The following is an 11,481-nucleotide window of genomic DNA, read 5'->3' as shown; positions in this document are numbered from 1 at the left end:
GTTCCACACCTTCGACAAGAGGTCACAGTAATGTGACTGGACTCTCGAGAACTGATGTTGAGCCGGCCGGTGTGGCCGAGCGGTTCTAGGCCCTACAGTCTGGAACCGCGCGACCGCTACGGTCGCAGGTTCGAATCCTGCCTCGGGCATGGATGTGTGTGATGTCCTTAGGTTAGTTAGGTTTAAGTAGTTCTAAGTTCTAGGGGACTGATGACCTCAGATGTTGAGTCCCATAGTGCTCAGAGCCATGTGAACTGATGTTGTTGAAATGCGGCAGCAGCAATTCGAACAGGTGAGAGTCAGAACAAGAATGGCGGAAGCACGTTCAGACACGGCAGACCTCGTCGTTTCAAACTGGGAGGGACTTACCGACCCCCATAGGCTGCGGAAAATGCCGCAGTTCGCATGCAAAGAGGTTGCTCAAAGAGCTATTTCCATCAGTAGAAGCTCAGAATTGTAGAGAAAGGAAAGTATTAGAAACGTAACTTTCACTCTCTGGTAAACGCAAAATACACTGAGTAAAAATGGAACTACCAAACGAAATACGACTTTCAGCTGTAATCCTCCCATCACGTTATCGTAGCATTTCAAACTAAATGTGGCAGGTCAGTGATACAGTGGTACAAACGAAAAAAACTAAAACATAAAAAAACATTAATTACGTACTTTAGTTTTTCGAGATGATTAAAAGTTAATATTACTTTATTACATTACGGCCTGGTCTCGGCCTTCTCATACTTGTTGGAAGTCAGCAAGATATTTTCGTATTCCGTTTACTATCGTTTCGCCTGGCCATGCGCTTGCACTTCACATCTTTGCCATTTCGGTCGTAATCAATTCTTGCGCTGCAGTCCGTTCTCTGGCCCATCCGTTTGCTGTCACGTCTAGTCCACTGTGCAGTCACTCCTGAACCTTCTTTAAGTATATTTTGCGGGACCACCATTTCTTAATAACACTGTTTTATTTCTGAAGAAACTATTAATATTGTGCCAGTTTAAACCTGTGCTACCGCTTACATTAATTTGCAAATATTTACAAATTTTATCGTTTCAGATCACCGCTCATAACTCCAATTTATTATTATTATTAATTAATTCACATCATCTGCCTGTGCTTATTTCATTAGACTGTAAGAACACAATTTACTATGGATTACTCAGCTATGTAGCTTCTTCATTCGAGGCTGGTTTGCAGCAGAGCGTCATTCCTCTCTTCTGTCTGCCTTCCTCTTCATTTCCTCGTATGTGTTACATCCAACGTCATTCATGATCTGTATCGTGTACGATATCCTTGGTCGCCCCCGCCGATTCCTTCCCTCAATAGCTCCTTCTGCTATTGTTCCAATGATGTTGTTGTGTCGTAGGATGTGCCCTACAAGTTTGTCTCTTGTTGTTTGGATGTGGCTCCACAGAGATCTGGTTTCCTGTACTCTTCTAAGCACCTCTTCATTTGTTACTTTGTCTCTCCAGCTGATCTTCATCATCCTTCTATGGCAACACATCTCCAGGGCCTCTAGCCATCTTCTCTCTTCCAATCTGCATAGGGCCACACTCCAAACGAAACCTTTCATGATACGTTTCCTTATTTTCAGACTTATGTTGTTGCTGGTGAGTAAGTTCCTTCTCCGATTAAATGCAATTTTGGCCTTTTGTATTCTGCTCGAAATTTCTTTCCGGGTTCTACCATCCCTTGTGATTTTGTTTCCCAAGTAAGTAAATTCCTATATCACTTCCAGCTCCTCTCTTCCAATTATCATTCTCAGAGGTTCATATTCTGCTCCTGTACTGCATACCATCACTTTAGTTTTTGTCTTGTTTATTCTCATTCCATACTGATTGCATAGAATTTTTTCCATTGTTCTGAGGACTTCCTCTAGATCTTCTTATGTCTCCGTGACTATAGCAATATCATCTGCATAACGTAGCATGATCCCCACCTCAGTAGTTTCTCGAACTTGGTCCATAGCTTCTTGGATGTAAGCATTGAATATAAGAGGAGAGAGAGCACATCCTTGACTTACCCCTTTTCTAATATTTGCCTCTTGTTCATGGTGACAGTTCCTAATCACTGACACTTCATTCTTATAGAAGCTGAGTATCACACGGATGTCTTTGTACTTTATTCCACTTTTCCTCAGCACTCTGGACATCTCTTGCCAGATAACGTTATCAGATGCCTTTTCCATGTCTACAGAGGCAATGCCCGCATCTCGTGGTCGTGCGGTAGCGTTCTTGCTTCCCACGCCCGGGTTCCCGGGTTCGATTCCCGGCGGGGTCAGGGATTTTCTCTGCCTCGTGATGGCTGGGTGTTGTGTGATGTCCTTAGGTTAGTTAGGTTTAAGCAGTTCTAAGTTCTAGGGGACTGATGACCTAAGATATTAAGTCCCATAGTGCTCAGAGCCATTTGAACCATTTGAACAGAGGCAATATAAGTTAGTTTATTTTCCTGTAATTGCTTTTCGATAACGAGTCTCAGTGCCAGAATCGCCTCTCTTGTTCCCAATCCGCTTCTGAAACCAAACTGATCTTCACTCAACATATCCTCAACCGTCTCTTCAATTCTCTTCAGAACTATTTTTATGAGACTTTTCGATACATGTGATATTAGGCTTAGAATTCAGTACTGTTCACAGTTTGTAGCTACTACCTTCTTTGGTATAGGAACAATGATACAGTTCTGGAAGTCTGTCGGTATCTCTCTTGTGTTATAGCTGGTCCTAATAAGTTTAAGCAGCATCATTTTCATGCTGCCACCAGCATTCTTTATTAGTTCTGCAGGGATGTCATCAATACCCGTTGCTTTGTTGTCCCGTAGTTCTTTTAGAGCTCTCTCAAATTCTTCTCCCAGAATGTCATCTCCCTTGTCATCTTCGTCTACTTGCTCTTCTCTTCCTATTACTTCCTCCGAAAGAGGTGTTCCGGCAGACAACTCCTCTATGTATTCTTTCCATCTTTTCACCGTGTCTTCACCAAACAGCATTTCCCCTCTTTATTTTCTATTGTGTCTGAGAGTGTTGTTTTAAGTTTGTTAAAGAACTGATTTGCTGTTCTGTAGGCTAAATCAGTTCTTCCGTTTTGCATATTTTCTTCCACTTCCCTGCGCATTTCTTCAAGAAAATTTTCTTTTGCTTTCCTAGTTCTCTATTAACTAAATTCCTTATTCTTCTGTATTCAGCTTTTCCTTGTTCATCAGTTGCTATCGGGCATAAAGCAGACTGTCCGACATTAGCGAGTCACATTTTCAATTAGAGTGGTACATAGCCGAATAACGATTCTTAGTACTAAGACACTGTACTGAGTAGAGAGAGCAAGAAACCTATTAAGTCACACTTCTACTTGACTGAAATGCAAAATCCGGAAAAAAATCGCGGGTGACGAAGCTTGGTGCTTATGAGTCTACTGCAAAACGACAAAGTGCAGCATGGGTATGTGATGGTTCGCCAAGATCAAAGAAAGTGCGATACGACAAGCGAGTTGAACATAACAAAGAAGGACTCTTCTGACAGTTTCACACGGTTGTGTGAAAGCCTGTGCTTTCTACTGAAGTAGGTAGGGGAGGGGGGACACACTATGTAGGAGCACCTGATGCACTGATGCCGCCATCTTAATTTGCCCTTTATTTTATTAATCCAGTCTCGAAACTCTTTGAAGTGACGGTGTAGTCACGACTGGTCCCTTCTCACGTGACGTTATGTTCCGCCTGTAACTGGACAAGAGGCGTCCCAGACTTTGAAACTGTTTGTGTGTGTTTGCAGGTGGTGCAGACAGCCATGCGGGCCCAGGGTGTCGCAGTGAGGCTGCAGCTGCTGCTGCTGGCGCAGTTGGCGGTGCGCATCTTGTCCGACAACAGCTGCGCCGGTGAGTAGGGCACTCCCCGTACTCTCTCCCGCCAGTATCAACTCAAGACTTGCCCAGGGGGCACCGCCGCCGTGTTTACGCTGGAGAAACAACGGGGGCACGGAGGGAGATGGTAACACCGCCCAGTTCACGGACATACAAGGCGAGTCAAAAGTCCTTGGACACCTTCTTAAGTTGGAAGATTAAAGAGAAAATTGAAATGTGGTGATGGGAACATAGGTCTGATGCGGGGCCGCAACTTTTGGAGTGAGTGTCATTCATGGCCGCCATCTTGAAATCCGCCATTTTGGATTCAAGTCATTATTTTTACATGGGAGGGAGTGTATGACACATCAAATAACACTCCTTTGAGCACTGGAATTTAGTGGTGTAATTTGTTTTTGTCTATCTTGTACAGTTTAGAGGTTATTAATGTTCAAAGTTGGGAAATTACCTCCATACCGACTGGTATAACACATGTTCTACGTGTTGTCCATCCAGTGCAATGCACAACTGTAGTCGCCGCAACCACATTAATAACTTGTAAACCGTACAGGATAGACAAGCCGGCCTGTGTGGCCGAGCGGTTCTAGGCGCTACAGTCTGGAACCGCGCGACCGCTACGGTCGCAGGTTCGAATCCTGCCTCGGGCATGGATGTGTGTGTTGTCCGTAGGTTACTTAGGTTTAAGTAGTTCTAAGTCCTAGGGGACTGATGACCTCAGAAGTTGAGTCCCATAGTGCTCAGAGCCATTTGAACCATTTTGAAGATAGACAAAAACAAATTACACCACTAAATTCCAGAGCTCAAGCGAGTGTTATTTGATGTGTCATACACCCCCCCCCCCCCCCCCCGCCCCATTTGAGAAAAATGACTTGAATCCAAAATGGCGGATTTCAGGATAGCGGCCATGAATGACATTCACTCCAAAAGTTGCGGCTCCATGTCAAACCTATGTTCCCATCATCACATTTCAATTATCCCTTTAATCTTCCAACTTACGAAGGTGTCCTTGGACTTTTGACTCGCCCTGTATTTACATTCTAACGACTTTGACAGAACCTGAGGTGATTTGTGCTAAATGATTCGCAAAAATAGCGTTTTACATCAGTTTTCGGATTAAAAGCCTGTAATCCATCAATTGAGGCTCCTTATACAGCATGGTTCGAAATTCATGTTACCCACTTCTAGAGATAAAGTTTTACGTAGTGTAACTGGGTAACCTCTTTTGATGCTAGTCAGTTGTTAGGATGAGCATTACTGCAAAGGGCATTTGATTCTAAATCATCATGTCAGGGTGAAAAACACTAAATAAATTACTTTTTCCCTCTTAACAACATGTGGGCACGGTGGGTTCTTCCTTGGCTCGAGTGTGAGGTAGAATGAAACAGCATTTTTACATAAGATAACTTTTATTGAAAGATTTGTACAATGGTTTCCTTACTGGATTGTTCTGGTTGGGAGAGCGGCAGCTGTGTCGTTTGCGAAGCCTTCCGCTGCGGCAGCGGCGGCGTCTGATTACGCGTGGCGGTGTGTATCTCGTGTCTCGTGTCGCTGTTTCGCCCAGTTAACTGGAGATGCGCCTCGTGAGGTGGTCCGTCTAATTATTGAGAACGAAGTCGTGAATCGGGTGGTGATACCTTGGATGTGGTGTCCCAATGTTTCTCTTCTCTATGCGTCCGCGTGTGTCAGTGTTGTGCGTCGGCCAGCGGAGCGGCGCGGCAGGGGAAGGCCACAGTGTCCCGGACTCGAACAACGGACTCCAGCTTGCCAGTCTCCGGCTGTCAGATCTTCATCCCAGCTCACAGGTGACTGCTGATGTGAGGCCGTCTCCTTCCCGTCCTCACGAGTCACCCGGGTACGTAAAAATCAGCCTTCAAATACCTTCTAACTTCCGTCTTCTGGCGGCAAGGCTGCTGCTTGCTATTCCATTACAGCGGCGGACTTGGTGCTTCTGTGTACGATGTAGTCTCTTCCTGCATGACGGTCTTCAGCATCGAAACTGAACTGAACACTACTGTCGGGCCCACTGTGTCTCGCGTATTTATTTACTTCAGTTCACTGGAGGTGAACGACTTCACGGTCATTGCCTCTTCTTAACGTCGGTCATTTGCTCTTGGAATATAGGCGAGGGCCTTTGGTCACATGTGACAATTGAGAAACACGTGAGACGGTCGGGCGATGCCCTGATGGCTGAATCGACAGCTTCCGCTTAAGTGGGGAGGTCTATGGCTTCTCCTGAACGTCCTGACTTCACGGTCATTGGCTCTTCTGTCACTGCTGCTCTGCCCGCTGTTTGCCAGTGTGTGATTCTTCTAAACTAAACTAAGTTTTTCATTTATTTTCTAATTTCTACTTCACATTGATTTCACTAATTTATTTACCTATCTCCAGTACCACTCAACAGTTGGAACCCATGTCCGGAAACGTCATCCAACGAGGCTACGGATCGTCAATGTTACCGACGCCGGAGCCTGTAGACGTATACACAGGGGGATTCCGTGATACAAACTTTCAAGGGTGATGGACAAGGATAAATGCATGAATTTGCGGTAAGAAACCCTCTACCAGAAAAAAACGAGTCGAAAGTTATAAGCGAAAACCATTCTGATACCTCTTGACAGTGGTTGTGTTGTTTTTTAAGATTGTAGAGTAGGCAAATTTCAGAGTTGGTGGTATGGACAAAAACTAGAAAAGAAGTCTAGTAAGGAATGGCTCTAACATGCATATCTTAAGAGCGAAGAGCGCTTGTTAAATAGAGGAGATACGTTTCATACTAGCGAGGGCGAGTAAGCGTTCCACAAGCCCGCCCGGCTGGTTAGCCGTGCGGTCTAACGCACTGTTTTCCGGGTGGGAAGGCGTGCCGGTCCCAGGCACGAATCCTCCCGGCGCATTAGTGTCGAGGTCCGGTGTGCCGGCCAGCCTGTGCATGGTTTTTAAAGTGATTTTCCATCTGCCTCAGGGAATGCGGGCTGGTTATCTTTATTCCGCCTCATTTACACTATGTCGGCGACTGCTGTGCAAACACTGTCTCCACGTACGCGTACACCATAATTACTCTACCACGCAAACATTTGGGGTTACACTCGTCTGGTATGAGACGTTCCGTGGGGAGTCCACCGGGGGCCGAACCGCACAATAAGCCTGTGTGAGCCGGCTGTGGGGTCAGTGGACTGCTGGAGCCTGTTATGGGGTTACGGCAAGGACGAATTTTCTCCGTCGTTTCTAGGTCCCCAGTTCCATACAATACAATACAAGTGTTCCACAGCTCCTCAGGTATGCATTAAGCCCGTGCTCTCTGGACATTTTTTTCTTATCGTGGTGCATACTACCACCTCATAAAGTTACCTACCCTACAATCTTAGCAAGAACATGTATTCCACTGTCAGCGGTATCAGAATGATTTACGCTTATAACTTTCGACTCGTTCCTTTCTGGTACAGGGACGCTTACCTCAAATTGATACATTTATCGTTTTCCATCACGTTACAAAGTTTGCAACATCATCAACGAATCACCCTGTATATATACATGAATTTACAGGCGCCGGCCCCTATAACTTTGACGCTGTGTAGCGTCGTAGGATGACGTTTCCGGGCGTCGGTTCCTATGTATAATTTCATCTACGAAATCTCTTCTACAACCTCTAGAACTGTGTGACATGATTTGTAGAACATCCTGTGTAATTGTATAAAATTTTATTATACAATTGAAAATTTAATAAATGGATAACATTTTAAAAATTCAGAACTACGGAAATCATTAAGATGTTCAACTACACTTATTAACATCGTTATGAGCAATTACGTTATTAAAAAAAAAAGAGTTGTGTCCTGCCCACTCGTCTAATATGGGGTGCCTAGGAAACCTGCTTTCTCGGATCGTTAAACAATTCAAGCAAATCGTATTAATGGATATTTATTACAGTAAAATAAATGACAATACTTTGACAGTTTACAACGGTGTCGGAAGTAAATGACGACATACAAATAAGAAGTCTCTTCAGTACATACAATTCCAAAACAGTGAAACAACACATTTCATAAATCGCTGCTGTCGAACTCGTTGCCTCCCTAGACTTCAACTGGCCCGCTATCAGCTTATCTGCCTCACATAAGAAACAGGATTGAAGCAGTTGTTGCAGAACTCTCTCTCCAGACCCACTGTTTCACGGCTTCAAAACAAAGATGATTTTAGGGTTCCATACCGCAATCGGTAAAAACGGAAGCTTTATATGATCACTTTGTGTCCGTCTGTCTGTGGGACTGCTAATAATCTTTTTTCTCAGGAACGTAACATGTATGAAGTTGAAACTTACGTCACATACTAAGACCTGTGGACCCCTGACAATGTAGAAATAAGCTTCTACCTCAATACAATCAAAAAATACGATCACGAGTCATATATTTTGATACTCGCAAACTTACTCATCTAAATCCCTTGGCCTAGAATCATGAAATATGGAAAGAAGTAAGGTTTAGTACACATAAGGGGAAAGATCCGAAAATTGTTAATTTTTAATTATATGACACCATACAATGTTTTTGTAATTTATTATCCGACTGACCGTCTGTCCATCCGTCTGTTAAAACTCCTCCCGAACAGGCCATGAAGGCCTAAGGGGTACTGACCGGCCGCCGTGTCATCCTCAGCCCACAGACGTCACTGGATGCGGATATGGAGGAGCATGTGGCCAGCACACCGCTCTCCCGGCCTTATGTCAGTTTACGAGACCGGAGCCGCTACTTCTCAATCAAGTAGCTCCTCAGTTTGCCTCACAAGGGCTGAGTGCACCCCACTTGAAAACAGCGCTCGGCAGACCGGATGGTCACCCATCCAAGTGCTGGCCCAGCCGGAAGGCGCTTAACTTGGGTTATCTGATGGGAACCGGTGTTACCACTCCGGTAAGGCCCTTGCCATCCGTCCCTTAAGGTCGCTTTTTCCTCAGCAACGGGTAGAGGTACCAAGTTGAAACTTACGTCGCATACTATGGTCTACGGTTCCTTTGAGGTGTAAAAATTAAAGCTTCTAATCACTGCAATCAAAAGATACGGCCGTTTGTCAAATATTTTTGATGTCTTGCAGGTATCAGTGTCGATAACAAGAAAAAATCTTCGAAATTTCGATGGAATGGATGATGTATCTACGTACGTAACAACAAACTGAGCAACGATCTGCAAACTGCTCTTCAGCGGAAACCTAGATATTCTACAATGTGCAAAGTTAGTGACAGTCTTTCTGAAAATACCAAAACACTGGAAGACAATGAACCAAAGCTGGCTTGCAGTGACCTCACCGCCTTGAAATACGCTCCTTTGATGTGGAGGTGGTAAGTTCCTATGGGACCAAACTGCTCCGGTCATCGTCCCTAGGCTTACACATTACTTAAACTAACTTGCGGTAAGGACAAAACACACACACACACACACACACACACACACACACACACACACACACACACACAATGGTGAGGGACGACTCGAATCTCAGAAGGGGGGAGCTGCGCGAACCGTGGCAAGGCGTCTTAAGCCACGTGGCTACCCCGCGCGCCCTTTGATGTGGAGAGGAGCGTTTTCCGGTACAAAACTATGCTTAGCGACAACCGTAGATCTATGCAAATAGAAAACCTGAAAACGCTCCTTGTGATCCAGTGCAACTCTGCAGAAATTGAAGACAGACAGGGCGTGTTAACTAATTTCGGATGCAGTACTTTAAATAAGTGGTGTGCAGTAGATAAAAATCGCATTTTCTTCGTGAACTGTATTTTATTTCTCCCAGACGCGTTTTGCCTTTTTTACCTTAAGGTTGATTCAATGGGATCTAGAATGATACAATTTTGTTTTGATGTGCGTTATTTGTGGATTTTAAAACAGTCCAAGTCTCATTTTTTTAAATATAATTTTTATATAAATAAGTGATTACTTACAGTTCTTCGTATTTTTGCTTGGCGCCTCTGGTCTGGTCACATTACCATGTTTTTATGTTCCGAACTTTTTTCTTCCCATTTCTCATTACTTACTTGGTTCAAATGGCTCTGTGCATTATGGGACTTAACTTCTGAGGTCATCTGTCCCCTAGAACTGAGAACTACTTAAACCTAACTAACCTAAGGACATCACACACATCCATGCCCGAGGCAGGATTCGAACCTACGACCGTAGCGGTCGCGCGGTTCCAGACTGAAGCGCCTAGAACCGCTCGACCACTCCGGCCGGTTGCCCTTATTGGAGTGATGCGCTATCAGCCACTAATTATAGATATTTGATCGAAAAATGTGATTTCAAGATTTAACCTCTGTCATGTATATTTAAACAAACATGACAAAAAAGGGTAGGCGTTATTTTTCAGCGTATACTTCGCTAAGTTGGCAACAAGTACGTAAAGAAACCAAACAGTAGTTACGTCTTAAAATCACAGTTTTCGATCAAATATCTGAAATTAGTGACAGAAGACTGATAGTGCATCACTACAATAAGGGCAAACGAAATGAAAAATGACAACGAAGAAAGGTCGGAACATAAAAGTATGCTTAGAGCTGCAGTGCGGCCTCCAGCAGGCGACCAGATGAGAGGAAACTCGAGATGCCAACCAAAAACGCGAAGAGCTGTAAGTAATCTCTTGTTTACATATAAAACGAGATGTGAACTGTTAGTTAATCTACAAATAACACACATCAAAACAAAACTGTATCATTCTAGACCCCACTGATGACTCCTTAAAGTGAGAAGGGCGAAACGCGTCTGGGAGAAACAAAACACAGTGCAACAAACATTTCTGTGCTTTCTGCGGAGGATGACCGGGCAAACAAACATGGTTTTTGAAGTGTTGGCAGAAGAGCCAACACCGTGTTGCTAGAGGAGGCCGAAATGCACGCTTTTAGCTCACGCAGACTGGCGTGAGGTCTGGAACAGTTAAGGGACTTTATAGTAGCAAATAAAGTACGTAGTTGATGTAATACTTAACTTTAATCCATAATTGGAGAACATCGGTCTGACGGTACAGGCATCAAGGGTTAAATATCTATTGATAATGGCGCCTTGCTAGCAAAGTCGTCTGTACAACTGGGGCGAGTGCCAGGACGTCTCTCTAGACCTGCCGTGTGGTGGCGCTCGGTCTGCAATCACTGACAGTGGCGACACGCGGGTCCGACGTATACTAATGGACCGCGGCCGATTTAAAGGCTACCACCTAGCAAGTGTGGTGTCTGGCGGTCACACCACAGTTTTACTGTTTGGCTAGGTGTTATTGTTTTCACGGTACTTTATGTTTTTTCTCCAGTTTTTCAGTTGGGAGGAGCACTCCACAGAACTGCAGAAACGCCTTAACAAATCTGTATTTGCAATTAGTGTGTTAGCAGACATAGGCGACATGAAAATGAAAAGGCTTGCATACTTTGCCTACTTTCATTGCATAATGTCATATGGTATAATATTTTGGGGTAGTCAAACAAAAGTTTTCAGAGTCCAAAAGTGTGTAATACGTATTATTTGTGGAGTAAATTCACGACGTCCTGTAGAAACCTCTTCAAATAACTAGGTATACTAACTACTGTCTTTCAGTATATTTACTCCTTAATGAAATTTGTCCTAAATAATATATCTCTTTTTCCAACAAACAGCTCAGTTCATACATATGATACCAGGAA

Source organism: Schistocerca serialis, chromosome 12 (genome assembly GCF_023864345.2).
Source record: "Schistocerca serialis cubense isolate TAMUIC-IGC-003099 chromosome 12, iqSchSeri2.2, whole genome shotgun sequence".
NCBI classification, from domain to species: Eukaryota; Metazoa; Arthropoda; class Insecta; order Orthoptera; family Acrididae; genus Schistocerca; species Schistocerca serialis.
This window is presented reverse-complemented; position numbering follows the sequence as displayed.